Source organism: Zootoca vivipara, chromosome 4, assembly GCF_963506605.1.
Source record: "Zootoca vivipara chromosome 4, rZooViv1.1, whole genome shotgun sequence".
NCBI lineage: Eukaryota > Metazoa > Chordata > Lepidosauria > Squamata > Lacertidae > Zootoca > Zootoca vivipara.
This window is the reverse complement of record NC_083279.1, coordinates 4,989,955-5,008,475: the sequence shown is the minus strand read 5'-3', so window position 1 is coordinate 5,008,475 and position 18,521 is coordinate 4,989,955.

Here is an 18,521-nt window from a genome sequence, read left to right as displayed (position 1 = left end):
AAATAACTGGAAACCGATGCCCGTCTGTTTTCTCTTTTCCAGATCTATCACCTCAGATTTCCACAGTGTATCTCCGAAGTTCTTGTGGATATATCAAGTATCCATCAAAATGAAGGAAATGGATGTACATGCACATGTGTATTATATTCATTGCTTTCCATGGGATGTGCATGCAGATGTGTCTCCTCATTCCTGAACCTCCTGGATAGCTTGGTCAAGACCAGAGTTTGTGTTTCCAAACCAAATAATTTCTTTTTCCTGGTAGCAAGTAAATCAGATGCAGTCAGACAGACGGTACAGTTTGGACAACTGTCCACCTGTGAAACTACTGGACCTGCCAGTTTACCGCAGCGCTGTAGAAGCACGCTTTGTTCCTTCAGTGACCCTCCCTTCCCAAATGTGTGCATGTTCAGGGGGAAAAGACCACAGTTTGAAAAGAGTGATCAGTTATAAGACAGCCCATAGACTCCTGAATATTGGAATCGGTGTCAGCAGTAGTCATGGGAAGAAATTACATTCACTGCACCTTTAAAGGTGAATTTACCTAATTTGTACTTTCTGAAACAATAGGCAAACAGAAACTGAGCCAAACTTTGCAATTTCTATTTCTTCAAATTTTGCAATGCAAATTTCCAGCCAAGTAGGATGGGTAAAATAGACATGCTAAGGTACATTGCCTTTAAAAATGCACATGTCAGTGAAAGTATCATACAAAAATGCATTAAATTAGGAGAAATATGTTTTGCAAAAAAAATATGTATATTTGAGATAGGCTCACTAAAATACTGAATAATTCTCAAGAGGACTTTATTTTTAAAAGGCAAACTGATGTGTAAATGTGGAGAACTAAACTTAAGTTTGTAAAAACGAGAAAGTGAGAGAAGCCAAAAGTGACAGAGTTGCCCATCCCGGCAGTAGTTGCTGAGACTCAAACTAGAATTAGCCACCAAACAGCAGGCTGTAAAATCTACTTGTGCAGTGAAATACCCTCTCATTCCACATACCGTGTTTCTCCAAAAATAAGCCATACCCAAAAAATAAGCCATAGTGATAGGCAGTTTAACCTTGTAGGTTAAACTGTACCATACTTAATTTTTTTATTTAAAAAAAGACACCCCCTGAAAATAAGCCACCATGTTTTGTTTTGTTTTTAGGAAAAATAAATATAAGGCGGTGTCTTATTTTTGGAGAAACACGGTACATGGCTAGCTGTTACACTGCTGAACAGGAAGTAGTACAGTATAAGAGGGCTACTAGATCTGCTTGAGCATTGTTGTTGTTGTTGTTTAGTCGTGTCCGACTCTTCGTGACCCCATGGACCATAGCACGCCAGGCACTCCTGTCTTGCACTGCCTCCCATAGTTTGGTCAAACTCATGTTGGTAGCTTCAAGAACACTGTCCAACCATCTCGACCTCTGTCATCCCCTTCTCCTAGTGCCCTCAATCTTTCCCAACATCAGGGTCTTTTCCAAGGATTCTTCTCTTCTCATGAGGTGGCCAAAGTATTGGAGCCTCAGCTTCACGATCTGTCCTTCCAGTGAGCACTCAGGGCTGATTTCCTCAAGAATGGATAGGTTTGATCTTCTTGCAGTCCATGGGACTCTCAAGAGTCTCCTCCAGCACCATAATTCAAAAGTATCAATTCTTCGGCGATCAGCCTTCTTGATGGTCCACCAATGCTTGAGCATTACTGCCCATGAATAGCCTTGGCACCCAACTCATAACTGTTCACCATCATCACTGACTACCAGGCAGCCCTCTTTTCCACTTCTGGTTGACAGCCATCTGTCCTGAGAGAGAATGGAGTGACAATGGAGGGTGAAGTCAAACCACTGGAGAGTCACAGTACCTGTTGTGGCTACAGAAATGGGTAACTTGTAACTGCTACCTCCCATGTGGTTTTTGCTGCATTAGCAAAGCCTGGGCAGTGTGTATGGGTCTTGGGCCACCCAGGTGACAATACCCCCCCCCCCTTGGCCTCACTGATGTGGTCCAAAGGAAAGCAGAGCAATACATTTAGCACCATCAGGGCTGCAGGAATTGCTGGAAGGAGGCATGCAATGAATCATCCAACTTTCTTAGGGATTCCACTCTAGATTTATGTAGAATTTACTCCTTAGCCTTTTCTTCTGCCAAGATATCCCGCAAGACACTGCGTTTGGATTTTTCTCCACCTAGATATTCCATAATGGAATCAATGAATGGGTGAAACTGACAACCCTATTTTCCAAGTCTCCTGGAAGAAATTAATAAAATCAGCTGAGAGGCACTGGGAATTCTGTTTCCCTAGATCCTTGATGGAAATCTATGCATGTTCAGAGGAAAAAAGAGGAAGTTAGATGTGGCTGCAAGCATATCCCCCCCCCTTCGACTATATTGAATTCTCAGCTTGATATTGTATTGAGATTATTATTGATTTCATATATTTTTAGCTATCATAAAATAACAATTCTGCAATTCAGCAATTTTTGGGTGGTGGTGGAAGACCAGTTAATTCAGAGCACCAAAATAGAGGGAGATGAGGAAAATTGTGTGTGGGAGGGGGACTAATTTGTGAACGGCAAGTGACAAAGCATCAGTGATTGACCTGCTGACTGAACTGCATTTATTTATTTTTCCCAGATAATTTAAAATCTGAGCATACTTCCAGGTGCACGTGGTCATAAAACCACTAAAGGGAAGGGGGGGGAGAAATCAATGGAGCCAATTAACTTTCCAGCCTCTGCCGTAATTTGCTAAGCCCTGTTTCATGTTTTTCAGATCCGTGTATCAAATTGAAGTCCAAAGGTCTGAGATGGTCTCATGCTGGGGCATTCCACTCCAAACTGTGGTGCAGAATTATTATACATTTGATAGCATGGAGCGGAATGCATTATGTACTGACCAATTGTTATTTTTTTCCCCTTTTGGAAGTAAAGTCCTTTGGCTCTTCCAAAAATAAGAGGGGAAATATAAATAAATCAAGCTAGATTTATGTTCATGAGTAAATGTGGATGTGTTATCTGGAATCCTTACATATCATTTGCATTTTGGAAAATGTCCCCCCTTAGTTTTCGCACTAAAGGTTGTTAAACTCTGATCAACTGGGCACTTAGTGATGGACAGTGTGAAAAACTATCTATAGAAATGTAACTTAGACAATACATGCAGTATCATACACTGTAAATGCTTCCTTAATTTCACAATAGATATGATACTGACCCACAAATGAAACAGATGTGCAATACCACCTTCAGCAGCCATGATGTAGTGCATCCTGATTTCAGTAAGGCTTTTGACAATTTCCCCCATGATATTCTTGCAAGTAAGCTGGTAAAATGTGGGCTGGACCAGATTACTGCTAGATGGGTTGGTAGCTGGTTGACTGGCCAAACCCAAAGGTTGCTCACAAATGGTCCTTCCTGGAAAAGAGTGACAAGTGGAGGTTCTTTCCTGGGTTCGTTAGTGTTCATAAATGGCATGGATGAAGGAATTGAAAGGATTATATTCAAATCTGCAAATGACACCCAACTAGGAGAGGTAGCTAAGGCAGCAGAAGACAGAATCAGGATTCAAGGTGACCTTAACAGATTGAAGAACTGGGCCCGAAGTAACAAAATGAATTTCAGTAGAGACCAATGTAAGGTTCCAGACTAAGAGCAACAGAATTTCAATAGAGACCAATGCAGGGTTCTGCGCTAAGACAGGGCACATCTGGCTTACCAGTAATACATGTGAAAAGGATCTAGGCGTGAAGCTTAACATGAGTCAACAGCTAATGCCATTCTAGGCTGTATCAAGAAACGTATGGTGTCCTGATCAACAGAAGTAATACTACCACTCTATTCTGCCTTGGTCAAACCATACCTGGAGTCCTTAAAAACCTCCAAGGAAAGATAGCCCACAACCTCCTGAGGGAGAACTTTCAATTGTTGAACAGCTCTTACTGTGAGAAAGTTTTTCCTGATGTTACAAGTTACCGTACAAGAGATGAGATTCTGGATAAACATCAGGAAAAACCTTCTCACAGTAAGAGCTGTTTTGACAGGGGAACAGACTCCCATGAGAGGTGATGAACTCTCCTTTACCAGAAGTTTCAAAGCAGAAGCTGGATAGCCATCTATCATTATGACCCCGATTATTCTCCTTACTACAATTTCCAGAGTTGCTTAAAAATCAGTCCTTCTTCCTTTATTGAATTAATCAGTTAGTTATCACGCTAAGTATATTATTAAAGCTGGGATGGCTCAGTCGGTAGAGCGTGAGACTCTTACTGTCAGGGTCGTATGTTCGAGCCCCACATTGGGCAAAAGATTCCTGCTTTGCAGGGGTTGGACTAGATGACCCTCGGCTTCCCTCCAACTCTACAATACTATGATTATATTAAATAACTTCTTTTTTCCTGTATTGAAATAAGCAGGGGTGTAGCAATGGGGGGCAATGGGGGCAGGGCGCCCTGGGCCCCACTCTGTGGGGGACAGCACCCCTTTGCCACCCCCACCAACGGCCGCCGCTGCCATGGCGCCGGCGCGACTGCCATCACGGAGGCCCTGATGTTGCTGGCTGCCATCTGCCACTCTGTTAAGTGGCATGTGAAGCAGCCAATCGCCCCTCACTTCTTCCTGCTGGGGCGGAGGCAAGGGGCGGGCCAGAGAGCAGTGTCAGTGGCGGCTGCTGATGCCCCTCGCTGCTCCACCTGATCCGGAAGAAGCCGTACGGGGCTGAGGTTTGCCGGAGGCTCAGCTCTAGCGCTGGGATCGCATGTGATAGAGCTGAGCTGCCGGCAAACCTCAGCCCCATACAGGGATGCTGCCACTACGGAGCGAGATGCCGGCGCCACTGCTCTAGCATCGGGATATTCGGATCCAGGCACTGGAGCGGCGCCACTGGCAACCTGCTCCATAGTGGCAGCATCCCAGTATGGGGCTGAGGTTTGCCAGCGGCTCCTTTGCGAACGGTGCATGTGCCGTGCGCTTCCTGCACATGCACTGTTCGAGTATGACGCATGCATCGTGCGCGGCAGTGCAGCGCATGCATGTTGCGTGGCCAACGCCCCACCCCCGTGTGCATGCCCACGGTGCTGTCCCGGGCGGCGGAAAGCCTTCGTCCACCCCTGGAAATAAGTAGTGTATCCTAAGCATAAGAGTGTATGAGAGAAATGCAACATACTTAAGATACAAAATATTTACAAGAAAAATCCTAAATAAAGTTGCAATAACTATTTAAAGTACAATCTAACTATCCAAAGTCATATAAAGTTGCAAAGACTTCTAAATCTTGATTTTCAGGAGGATGAAAATTAGTGCTTGGAATAATCCAGACATGCCTCAGAGCCAGGGGCATGGCAAAGTTAACCAATGAAATGTGCCAAGGTGCCAGATGCTGCCTTTGGAAGAATAGTTTCCAAGCGATGGCATCTGGGACTTGTGATGCCATCCAAATTATTGCTATGGAGTGTAAAAGCTCATGTTTTGAAACAACATACTATTCATATTATCTATACATGGGAAAGAGATCAAATACAGTTTATATTTAATGCATTTTAAAAATTTGGCTTTGTTGTGCACAGGAAATTTAGAGCTAGGCAAATGCCTCTTAATGATTAGAAAACAATTTTTATACATAAAACCAGATTATTATTTGAACTTAATATAGTGCATTTATTTGCTGTGTATAGGATAATATTTAAAACAGTCAATGAATGTGGGTAGATACAGGTAAATAGATATTGCTGTTCTTGGTAAAAGCAGATTTTTCCTGGTTTGAAACGTAAAACTGAACAAATGAACAAAAAGAACTGTAGACAAAAACTTATCCCACATTAGCATAAGCTAACAGCACAATCCTAATTATGCTTACTCAGAAGCTAGGTTTTGGCAAGCTGCATTTTATTGCTTGAACTTTTTTGTTAATCTGTGAAACATTTTGGGGCTTTTTTTTTTGGCTGAAAGACAGAATGGAACCAATTCTTACAAGTCCCAATGAGTTCAAGGGAACTTGCTTGCTGCATTCACATGCGAGGCTTATTCCATTAGTTTTATTGATTATAAGGCTAGCAGACTTGTCCCATTTTCGAATGTTCCTTTCACACAGCAGTACCAATATATCACTATGCTGCACTAAATTTCGTTCACACTCGTAACTACTGCCAGACAAAATGAACATTAGAAATTTGGACAGAAGGACTAGTTACAATCACCCCCTCCAATTCTATGCTGGCTTGGCCATATGCACAGAATGAAAGATGGCAGGCTCCCCAAAGGCATGCTCTACAGGGAGCTGGCTTCAGGCCCATTGGCAGAGCAACTCTGTGTTACAAAGGATGTCTGCAAACATGACATGACGGTTGGCAACATCAACGCTACCGTGTGGGAATGCCTTGCAGACAACCACAGGGCCTGGAAGCAGACGGTCAGGTCACGCATCCAGAGGAGGAATGGCGGCTGGAATAAGTGCAGAGGGAAGATAAACCCCGCAAAACCCTGCAGGTTGTCAAGGAGAGTGAGGCAAAGGGTGGCTGCGTGAGGGTCCTTGTTCACTTGGGGGCTTCCCTCTTTTTCTGTGGGCATTTGAAATTTGACGCAACAGAGAGCTGAAGAGAAGGCTTATGGAACTGAATCACAAAGTTCCCATGATTGTCCAAGCTAAAGGTGCTGCAAAAGGATTGTTTGCGTGTAGATGGTATTTAACACCAGTAAAATTGGCTAAGATGTTTAGGATGAGTAGCAAAACATGCTGGAAATGTAAAGAGAAAGACGGTGAATTCTATCATATGTGGTGGACATGCGACAAAATTAAAAGATTTTGGGAAATGATATATAATGAAATGAAAAAGATTTTCAAATATACTTTCCCCCAAAAAATCATAAGCTTTTTTATTAGGAATTATAGGACAAGAGATAATGAAAGGAGATCAAGTATTATTTATGTACGCGACAACTGCGGCTAGGACTTTGTTAGCCCAAAAATGGAAAACTCAGGAGTTACTGACGATTGAGGAGTGGCAGACAAAAATGATGCACTATGCGGAATTAGCAAGACTGACTAGCAGGATCCGAAACCAGGGAGAGTCAAGGTTCCAAAAGGACTGGAGTAAAATTGTAGACTATATGGAGAAGAATTGTAGAAGTTTAAAGACACTTGCAGGACTGAAATAAATCCTACGAATTGACTTTAAGTAGATGAAATAAAGGAACTGAGAGATAGGAGTGAATAAGAAAACCGAATGGGGGGAAGGAGGGAAGTCAAAGCTCGGCAGAGCAAAGAAAATCGTAAGAATTGATAAGATGTTAAGAAGAGAAATTTTGTGTTTATTATGTGTTGTTGTGTTTGTGATTGTATGTGTGGTTTGTTTTTGTTTAAATGTGTTTAATTGGAACAACTAATAAATTGCTTTAAACAAATATATGCATAGCTGCCAAGTTATCCCTTTTTTAAAGGGATTTTCCCTTATGCTGAATAGGCTTCCTCGCGAGAAAAGGGAAAACTTGGCAGCTATGAATATATGTTTGGATTAATGTTGGTAAAGCTGGTTAAAAATAAAATAAAATAAATAAATAGTAAGTTAAAAGAGTTAAGAAATATAAATTTAGATTAAAAATTGCAATGTGAAATATTATATTATAATATATAGGAGGGTGAGGGACGATGGAGGGAAGTCACAAGGATGTTTTAATGTCTGTAATTTAGGGTGGTAGGGTAATATGAATTTTGTTTCAGGTCTATGTGTTTGCTTGCTTGCTTGTTTGTAAATAAAATTTTATAATAGGATTGTTTGCGTGGACAGGCGGAGTCCCCCAAACCCGCAGGCGACCCCCCGAGCGGAATAAATACATGAGACACGTGCTATGGGATTCAAATTGGCCACAACTTTATTCAAATTCAGATGTAGGGAGACCTTGGCTTCAGGCATTGGGTGTTATCCTTCTCAGTCTCCAGCCGGGCTTCTGGGAGGCTTCGGGGTCATCCAGATGTATGGGGGTTGGGGCTGGCTCTGGAGAACATATGTTGCCACCGCTGGTAGGGGGAAGTGATGACACCTATTGGCATGGTCAAGGCTTCCCCCAATACCCCGATCTTGTCACCACACAGGGGGTGAGGTCTCTGTCTCATGCCCCTCCCTCTAGGAAAATCGCCAAAGAATTCCGCCCAAGGCCTGACCCGTCAAGTTGTGACGTATTGCTACGGGAAAGGCGAAACCTGCCAATGCAGGGAAATTCCTTTCCGACCCTTCAACAGCGGCCTTGACGTAGCAGCACCTGAGAACCTGTAGAGAAAAGGTTATCCTGCAAAAGAACATGAATGAAGGGTGTGGAGAGTGGGAGAAGCTCTGGAACCAACTGGTGCTTGGAGGAAAGATTCAAATGCTATTGTCCGAGCTGGTTTGTCCCTCCCCTTACCTGGCCATCCCCTGGCAACACCTCCCCAGGCAGGATTGGACTCTAGGCTTGGGCAGGCGGAGACCCCTGGCATCCTATCTGGGAAGGCGGTGCCAGACCTGAACTTCCAGGGAGCGCCCTCTGGGATTAGGGGGCTGCGCGCGTCCACACAAAAAGTGCCCCCCATTGATGTGTGGAGCGGTCATTCTGGAATCATAAAACACACAAAAATAATTTTTAATTAAAAAAAATCTTAAACTTGAAGAATATTGTATTGTATTCCATTAGTTTTCCAGACATGCCTTTTACATCATGTGAAAATTCAAATATAATGCACAAGAGAATAGTTAGGGAAATGTCAGGAAAACAGAATAAACTGCAATGTGAGTGGCCAGCACTTTAAGGATACAGGTAATTCTTTTTAGCCACTTGAATTCAAAGGAAAGGCCGCCCAGTGATTTGCCCCTGCTTTGCACCTCGCCGATTAATTAATCTGCACCATCTCTCTGCAAGTTTGGAGCAGCACAGACAATACGGTAATATAAAAGCTCTTCAACTAAAACATCACAGACATATATGAATGCAAAAATAAATTCACAGCACTAAAAATGAAATTCCAACAAGCTGCATGCAGCAGATCGCATCAAATCACTTGCAGGATTTCAGTTTAAAAGCATCATTGTTGGTGCCAAAACTTGTTGTAAATATGTCCCTTCCTTCACCACTGAGGCTTCAAGTAATTTATGAAGCCACAGTCAAGTGGGGGGGGGGAGTCAATGATTAAGGTCCTCCCCTGTGACTTTGAGTTTCTAATGGTGCCTGAGGGGAGTGGGAAAGAGCCATGTTTGCATGAGCTTCTGTGCCAAAAGCATACCTGCCAAGTCCGGGCCGTAAATATCCGGGATCGGCAGCGCGCGCATGACCGGAAGTTGCGTGACACAACTTCCGGTGGCGCTTCGCCCTTCTATGGGCACCAGAAAATGGCGGCGCCAGCGCCGGAAGTCGCTTCCGCGCATGACCGGAAACACGTAAAAGCGACTTTCGGCGCCGGCGCCGGCATTTTCTGATACCCATAGAAGGGCGAGGCGCCACCGGAAGTCGCGTCACGCAACTTCCGGTCATGTGCGGAAGCGACTTCCGGCGCCGCCATTTTCTGGTGCCCATAGAAGGGCAAGCGGCACCAGAAAAATGGCCGGGTAATTAGGGTTGCATTCTCCTCCACTCATAGCTGCCAAGTATCCCGATTTAAGGGACAATACCGGGATTTTCCGCTAAACGGGAGGCCGCTGGGAAACGATAAGAAAAAAGGGGTTTTCCCGGCGGATACGGGATACTTGGCAGCTATGGCCAAAAGTAACACTGGAAGGAACCCATATTTGCAGCAATGCACGGAAACCCTTGTGCACCTTTCCCTAATGCATTTTTTTTGCTAAGAACAATACTCACTGAACCACTGATTCCAGAGAGGCCGGCCTCTAACTGTTGTACCTGATCCAAAGTGCATAGATGGACAATCTTAAATTCAATTTGCCACATTCCTGAATCTGTTTCTAATTACTTTAAAAAAAATCACAAACCTTAAACAGCACTTTAGTGCATGTTTCTCCTTATATATGTATTTTACATGCCCAATATAATGCAGTTTTGTGTGTTGTTTTCAGTAATATTCACATTTTCATGCACATGTTCTACTAATATTTGGTGCTTCTGCACTGCCTGTTTGGAGAACTCTATTGAAAAAATCAGATGGGTTACAGTTCACGTATTGTTTTGGGAAATGATATTCAGGTCAATTGGCATTGCAATAGGAACCAAATGGAATTTCTCTCCCATCCCTATAGAGGTGATATAGGCAAAAATCTGCCTTTATTCCCTTATTGGGTTCTCCATCGGTTGGAGAATGTAACAGAGGCCAACCAGAGAAGTTTGAGAAGCAAAGCCTTTATTTTCGCTGTTGCAACAGGGTCCTTCCTCTCACACAGGAGAACAAGGAAGGAACCCCAAACAAAGATGTCTTGCCCTTAAAAAGAAATTTGAAATTGGTTTCAGCCCACCCCCCAGAAGCATCATCCATATGTCACAGAAGGGGTGTAGCCCAAGACCCCCCTCCCTAGATTCATCATAGGTACATCATGAAAGGGGAGGTCTGGTGGCAGTAATCTGAGCAGTCTGGACCCTGCCCCCTGCCCCCAAAACCTAATCAACAAAATTGAGAGATATTTACATTTCCCTGTTTCCCAGCCAAGTTAATCACACCCTTTTGTCTGGCACTCAGGTATCAGGATGCCAGGGATTATCACTTTAATTCCTGAGACAATGAGAAGGTTCCCCCCACCCCACTTCTTCCTTGCAGAGGAACACCTGGTCAGAGAGAGTCAAAATGGTGTCAGTCAGGCCTGTTTTCCTGTGCTGCTTCAGACATGTTTCTGTACATTCATGTACATGTTTTATGAACCATTATTATATATATATATAGATATGACCTCAAAATTCTTATAACAGAGGTGTATCATAAAGCTTTGTATGAGCCGATGATTGGCAGACTGTGTGGTTCAATTTCTCTGTGGAGAAGTTGTGCTAGAGAGCCCCAAGGCACAGTTCTTGCAATTTTCATTTCTTATACTATACATATCATTTCAATAGAAACGTTCAAGAGAGAATTAAACCAATGATTCCAAAGTTAATCTGAATTTATTAGGGAAATGCTTATGATACCCATCTTCAAATATCTAAAGGGCTGTCGTAGTGAGGATGGAGCAAGCTTGTTTCCCTGTTCTTTTTTGAGGGTCAAAGGAGGTTATTTACATTTAAAGGTCTAAAGCAAAGGCACAAAACTGATTCTCAGGTTTTTGTTCATTTTTAAGATCTTCATTCAGCTCAGGACTTCTCTCTTCTCAGGGTTAGGTAGATTCACCCCCCCCCCCTTTTCTCACTTGTATGTCTTCACTTGATGCAATCAATTATGCAGATTATTGGAAGTATACTGCAAACAGTATGGGTTGGGGGTAATATGAACATTAAAATTAGAGCTACAGGCACTGAAACAGCCTGAGATTCCCACCATTTTTTGTTTTTTAAAAAACGTGAATGTACTTTAAACACGATAGGGAAATATATCTTCCTGAACTTTGACCCTTGGGCCAGGGAGAGGCCATTCCATCCATCTGTCCACCCTGCTTCTGGTTGCTCCCCTAGCAAGGACAATGTGGCTGAATCAGAGCAGATTCTAGAGGAGGAGGAAGAGAATATTTGTTTATCTTCGCCACCTGCTCCCCAACTTACCTGTGAATCATCCGACATCATAATGACATCAGTTACTTAACATGTGTCAAAGTGCAAAGGTCTCTGCAGAGCAGGGTTGGCCAACCTATAGTCCATGGATACGTTATGGGCCACCAGTGATGGTGGATTGCCCAACTTGACCCTCCATTTTCCTCAAAGCAAGCCCCTTCATCCATCAACTGGCATCACTCAAGATGATAGCCGATAGGCAAGAAGACGGGGTTTAATTCTGCATTGGCTGTGTAGCCCTGTTTCCAGTAGTAGGGTTTGATCTCTGCTCAGCATTTGATGAGCAGAGACTAAGGCAGGGGATTGGGGATTTAAAACAGAAGACTTCCAAAGCTTTTTACAAGTCTCCCTCTCCCTCCTTCCCTTTTAAGTCTGATCCCACTGCCATCTCTAGGGCAAAGAGACTGACAAAGGCTTTTGCTGTCTACCTGTCCATCACATGATGTCATAACTTTGTCAGCTTTGTCACCTGTCAACTTGGGCTCGCAAGGCCAATCTTGATAAGGATCTGACCCATAGAGCAAAAAAGGTTCCCTTCTTTGAAGACGCACTCTCGGTGTATCTCGGTGTATCTTTAACCAGCAATCACCAGATGGTCACTTAAAAGGGGGCTGCTTTGAAGTCTCTGCAGAGAGGGAAATGCTGCTAAAACTGTTAAAAACTGTTAAAACAGATTTATGAATGAACACACGTGAAACCAATGTGACCTCGAAATAGCCTGGCCCATCCATTCCTACCCTTCATGTGTGTGCAGATAAAAATGCAGCGATCCCTTGGATTTCACACTTCTCTGAAAAATGTGACACAGTTCTCTGCTCACTAAAATGTATCAACATGTGTTCTAAAATGTGTACTTTGAGATACATTTAGAAATGCATAATTTATATAAATACATTTAGAAATGCACATTTTAAGAGAAAATATGCTCAAAATACATATCTAAGAGCATATTTGAATGTGAAAGTGTGCGTGACTCGCAGTTTAATGTGGAAACAAGAAAGAGTGAACTTATGAGTGAATAAATGCAAAAGTGACATGGGCTGAGCCTCCTACCCTTACATTCAGAGAAGAAGAAGAAGAAGAAGAAGAAGAAGAAGAAGAAGAAGAAGAAGAAGAAGAAGAAGAAGAAGAAGAAGAAGAAGAAGAAGAAGAAGAAGAAGAGTTTGGATTTGATATCCCACTTTATCACTACCCTGAGGAGTCTCAAAGCGGCTAACAATCTCCTTTCCCTTCCTCCCCCACAACAAACACTCTGTGAGGTGAGTGAGGCTGAGAGACATCCAGGGCCATCTTAAGCCTATCCAGCGCTGTGGTTCAGAGATCCCTCCGGCGCCCCGCCCCCCTTTTCCAGCCGGAAAACCTCTGAGGCACCGCTCCAACCCTGACACTGCCATGACGTGGCTTCTGCTTTTCGCCCGCCACGAGCAGGACCGGCAACGGCGACGCTGGATTCGCTCTCCGCCGGGCAGGGCCAGGCACAGCAGTCCACTGGAGCCTTGCGCCAGTAGCCTCTACGACTAAGACGCCCCTGGAGACTTCAGAGAAGTGTGACTAGCCCAAGGTCACCGGGCAGCTGCATGTGGAGGAGCAGAGACGCGAACCCTGTTCCCCAGATTACGAGTGGCAGAGATGGGGAACCTCAGTCACAGAGGCTGAATATGGTGCTCAAGACCTCTACCCAGGATTTCCTCCCCTCTGATCATCCTACTCACTGGCTGTGCTCTATGCCATCCTTGACTGCTTTGGCCTGACTGAAATGCATCCTGTGAAAATTGCCAGAAGAAGACTCACAGGATAGCTATGAGTAGGAAAGACCTTTTATATTTGAGCCTCTGGCCAAGGACAAAACCCACTTAGCTACAGTTAATACCTATCCATGAGGAAACATCTTCCCAGCTCACCATAGCTGCCAAGTTTTCCCTTTTCTCGCGAGGAAGCCTATTCAGCATAAGGGAAAATCCCTTTTAAAAAGGGATAACTTGGCAGCTATGCGGCTCACTATCACAGAGGAATCATCTCGTGGCTTCCTCCATCAGAAATTGACCCAATATTCCTTCCACAAGTGTTAAAAGAAATAAACTTTGCCCACCTCCACCTCTGTTACCTCCCAGATGTCCTTTTACCTTTAGCTTGGAGTGATCTTGAAAAATTCAATATCGCTAACTAGATAAAGGGAAAACTAAGAACAAACAGCCCAGGCAGGGTTCAGGGAGAGTCAGGGCAGACAAAGCAAAGGCAGCCAAAGAACAAGCAAGGAGAGTCAAGGTGCAGCCGTGGAGATCAAAAAGAGAAGTTCTGACCAGCCTTTCCCTGTTTCATTTCACAAGAGCATATAGTAGACTGAAGGCACATTGTCCAACAAACCAAAGCCAGTCTGGGAAAGGTCATTGCCTGGATAGCAGACAGCCTGCAGCCCCTATAATTTCACCTATAATTTTCACATGTGTCCCTTCATAAATCTGTTCCATCCCATTTTGGCATCAACGTATATTAGTTGTTGTTTAAAATCTACACACTGTTTTCTTTCTATGTTATAGTTATGATAGTTTATCTTTTATTTGCAACAATTGTGACAATGCTGCTACTTAAAACCTAGCTTTTGAGTAATCTTTAAATACAATTTAAAGCTTAGGGAGCTGGGTATGTTTAGCCTGGAGAAGAGAAGGTTAAGGGGTGATATGATAGCCATGTTCAAATATATTAAAGGATGTCATATAGAGGAGGGAGAAAGATTGTTTCCTGCTGCTCCAGAGAAGCGGACACAGAGCAATGGATTCAAACTACAAGAAAGAAGATTTGACCTAAACATTAGGAAGAACTGTTTGACAGTGGAATTTGCTGCCAAGAAGTGTGGTGGAGTCTCCTTCTTTGGAGGTCTTTAAGCAGAGGCTTGACAGGCATATGTCAAGAATGCTTTGATGGTGTTTCCTGCTTGGCAGGGGGTTGGACTGGATGGCCCTTGTGGTCTCTTCCAACTCTATGATTCTATGATAATTTTATTTTTTAATGCTTTGTCATTTGACATTGAATGGGGTGGCATTTAAGGTCAGAAAAAAAATCCCACCAAATCAGATATTGAAAGGGATGTGTGATTGGGAATGCAGCAATTTGGTAGAAACATCTGATTTCTCCTCTGACTTAGTAAATAAATTTGTGACTGTTCTGGAAGAAGGGGACTCAGTTTTGGTACTGTATAAATCTGGCCATTGAAAGTAAATAAATCAGTTTAGTCCAGAAAGCTTCTATTTTTGTTTTGAAATACCACAATTTGCACTTAGGTAGAGTAACTAGGAAACAACAACTCCTAATTGCACCCTTCCTTCCCATGTCAGTCACCAGACTTTTTCATTTCCTTCAGAGCCAAAAACAAGGCTCCAAGACTGCCACCTACTGGTGAATGTTATGAAATTACTTTCATAGTTCTACTTGGTTTTTGCAGTACCCCAGGTGTAGTAGACTTCTTTTTTATATAATTTTATATAATTTTTTATGAAAGATTCTCTTGGGTTGCAAAAGTACATGCAATGGCTCTTTTCTAAAAATCAGTTACGTTTGAGGTGAGACATTAATGCTGTATACTGTGTACTTCTAAGGCTCTACCAGCTGGCGAAGGACAACATGGAGATTGTCTCACAGAAAATTCCCTCCAATTCCCATTTCCCAGGGATTCCATTTAGTCCTTGTTTGGGACCTACACAAAACATTCATACTATTCGATAGCTGCAATAGTTTGCTGCAGGAGAAACAGAAAGGAAGTCCTATGGAACTATCTCACACCTGTTGTTAGATAACCTGGTGTGGTTGTTAGCCAAGCTTTAATTTGAGTGTTAGCCGCTTCTTACCTGCCCTGGATATTGTGCCTGGAAGCAGAAGGGGCCCATTAGGAAACTTCAAGGCAAAGTCAAAGGTTTCTTATTGTGAGAGAGAAAAAGAGAGGGTTTTGGAAAGCAGCAGGGGAAAGTATTTAAGAAGCTAATGGGGTTTATCATGTATGTCCCTTAAAATTCTTAATGATACTCCCATGGTAAGAAGAAGACCAGCTTGCTTCCTACATCAATAATAATAATAATAATAATAATAATAATAATAATAATAATTTTATGAATTAAACCCCACCCATCTGGCTGACAGAATTAACCCTCTGATTCTTGGTTTGCTTTTCTCTTCTCTCCCCCATTCCCACTTCCCTTTTCTTCTATTCTGTCTGTTCAATTGGGATCCTTCAGGGACTGTCTTATTTTCTGACCTTTATACAATGCTTTCTGTTTTTAATGCATATTGTAATAAATGAATAAATGCAATAATAATAATAACACACCATTGCACTAAGTAGCTGAACTGTATGGTGAAATTTGGGGCAGAGAAACTGGCTTAAATTCGAGTGCTGCAGCCCTTGTGAATAAGGCCATTACTATCTGGGGAAACAGTCCTTTTGGCATCATTGATTGACCATGTAAACAACATTTTCGAGGATATGTTCAGGGTCTGCTCCTCTAATAAGGAGCAATCTCTTTTAGTTACAGGTCAGTCAAAGCAAAAATAAAAACCAGGAGCAAGACAGTTCACCCAGCCTCTTAGCAATCCACCTCCCCCATGGGAGTACCATAGGCATTTACAAAGCCATTAGCATAGCCAGCAGAGGAGTCGCAGATGTAGCAGGCAGCCAAGGCATCAGCGAGGGCTTTTTGACAGACACAGATGTTGCTGTTAAAAATTCATTCCAGACCTTGGCATCTGCATCGTTTGCCTGTCAAGCGTGTCCTGCATGTGGCCCCAGCTGTTGAGTTTGCTAAGGAAGGGGGGGGTGAGGAGGGGCAAAAGCAGGGCATGATTTGGGTCACCAGAAACAGCAGGAAGTCTAATTGAGTTAGCCGTGAAATGAGCACACACAAACTTTTAGCCCATGTAACCCCGACAGTTTTATAAACACACACACACAACCTGAATTTCAGGTACTGTCAAGATGATCTCCACAATCCTGCCATGCTTTTCTCATGCAGACCAGAGTGTTAATAAAAGGCAAAGTCTTTCATCATCTCTCAGCCTGGCCAAGAAAATCTGGTTTAGACTGTGCTCTGCTTACATGTGTTGGGAGACGACAAACTGAAGTGGCCCCATGGCGTTCATGGAAGCATGAAGTCTTGAGCCACCACAGACAAGGGACCTCTGTGAATATTGAGACACACACACACACACCAAAAAAACCCATGGGGTTTTGCAGCCCCATCTCACAGACCACCTCCATCAGCTCATGGAGGGAGACTTTGGGACAGCTGGGTGGGCAGTATATCAGCAGAATCCCTCCTGGTGGCGCAGCATAAGATGGAACACTATACTTTGCCATTTGGACAGTCAGATAACCTGAAGAGATGCAGAATTCCTATCGACCACAGTTCTTTCTCCCCCTCCAGTCCCCTTGAATCTACCCTAATGCTGAACTGAATACCTGGGTGGATGTGACTGAAAAATAACAACTTTCCCCTTGCTCACCCATCACTTTGGCTGATTGTGTGAGGGCAATTACTCTCTCTCTCTCTCTCTCTCTCTCTCTCTCTCTCTCTCTCTCTCCACACACACACACACACACACACACACACACACACACACACACGTGTATATATATCCCCTTATGTAAAGGTTTTAAAATCTCCTCCCTTCTAGATTGTTTCTCTCTCTTTCACATCTCTCTGCCTGCACTTTTTAGAACAAGGCAGCTTTCAATTAAACATTAAAAGCCACAAAGCACTGCTTGAATCCGGGGGGGGGGGGTATACTGATAGAGCCAAGCAGGGTGTCTGAAATCTGCTCTGGACACTTTTGGAACAGCTTAGATCCATCATGCTATTGTCCAGGAACATAGTGGGCAAGTTCCCTATGCTCCCATTTTCTGCGCAAGGGTGTCATGTTTTAAACATACAGGCATTGCATCCTTCCTCACCTGGCAGATGGGCAAGTATATCTGCATCGTGTGCCTACATTTCTGAAGAGGAAACATGGAGATTTTGTTATCCCTGCATAGCAATGAAGTGCCTATCTTGAAGTTGTTGTTAATGTGGATACTCTTTTGTTTGAAAGCTTCTTCCATGGAGCAAGATTTTCAGGAACAAAGTGGATATTGGAAATATACCGTAATACCCTCCAGTTGCACCATGGAGTCAGCAACTAGATTAATCGGAAGGACCTTTTGTGGGAGGAGGAGGAGGAGGAGAGTAATGGGCCAGGCCATAGTGGGCTACCAGGAAGTAATTTTTGTCTTCTGCAAGCCCAACAAACCTCTCTTGCTACTCAGTTACCAACAGGGAGGGGACATTGTGTCTAATTACAGATTTTATTTCAGTGGTTTTAAAAGGATTAGGTAATCTCATTACTGCAACTCAAATGTCAGCTAGAATGACATCACTCCAATGCAAGCTGTACAGTACTTCTTGACAATATATTTCAAAGAAAAGCTAAACTGTCATTACACAGAAGCAGCTAAGATTCATCCCCTTCTGCTGTTACCCAGAGAAATTAATAATCTCATTTACAAATAAAAAATAAAAAATTGGCTGTTATCCTCCATATTTAACTAAATGTACAGCGCAGAAATTCCTGAAATTTAAAAAGGGCATGTATAAGAATTGGAAGAAAGGGGAAATCACAAAGGATATCACATAGCCAACAGTTGCAAGTAGAAGGTCAAGCAGACAAAGCTCAGAATGAGCTCAGGCTTGCAAGAGAGATTAAAAATAACAATAAAAGGTTTATTGGCTTTCTTTGAAGCAAGAAGAAGGACAAACAAGTTTTAGGTGCTCTGCATGGAGTAGCTGGAGGCTGGAGCATACCTGCCAAGTCGCTGTCGGAGAAATAAGGGACCGGGCGGAAGTAGCAGA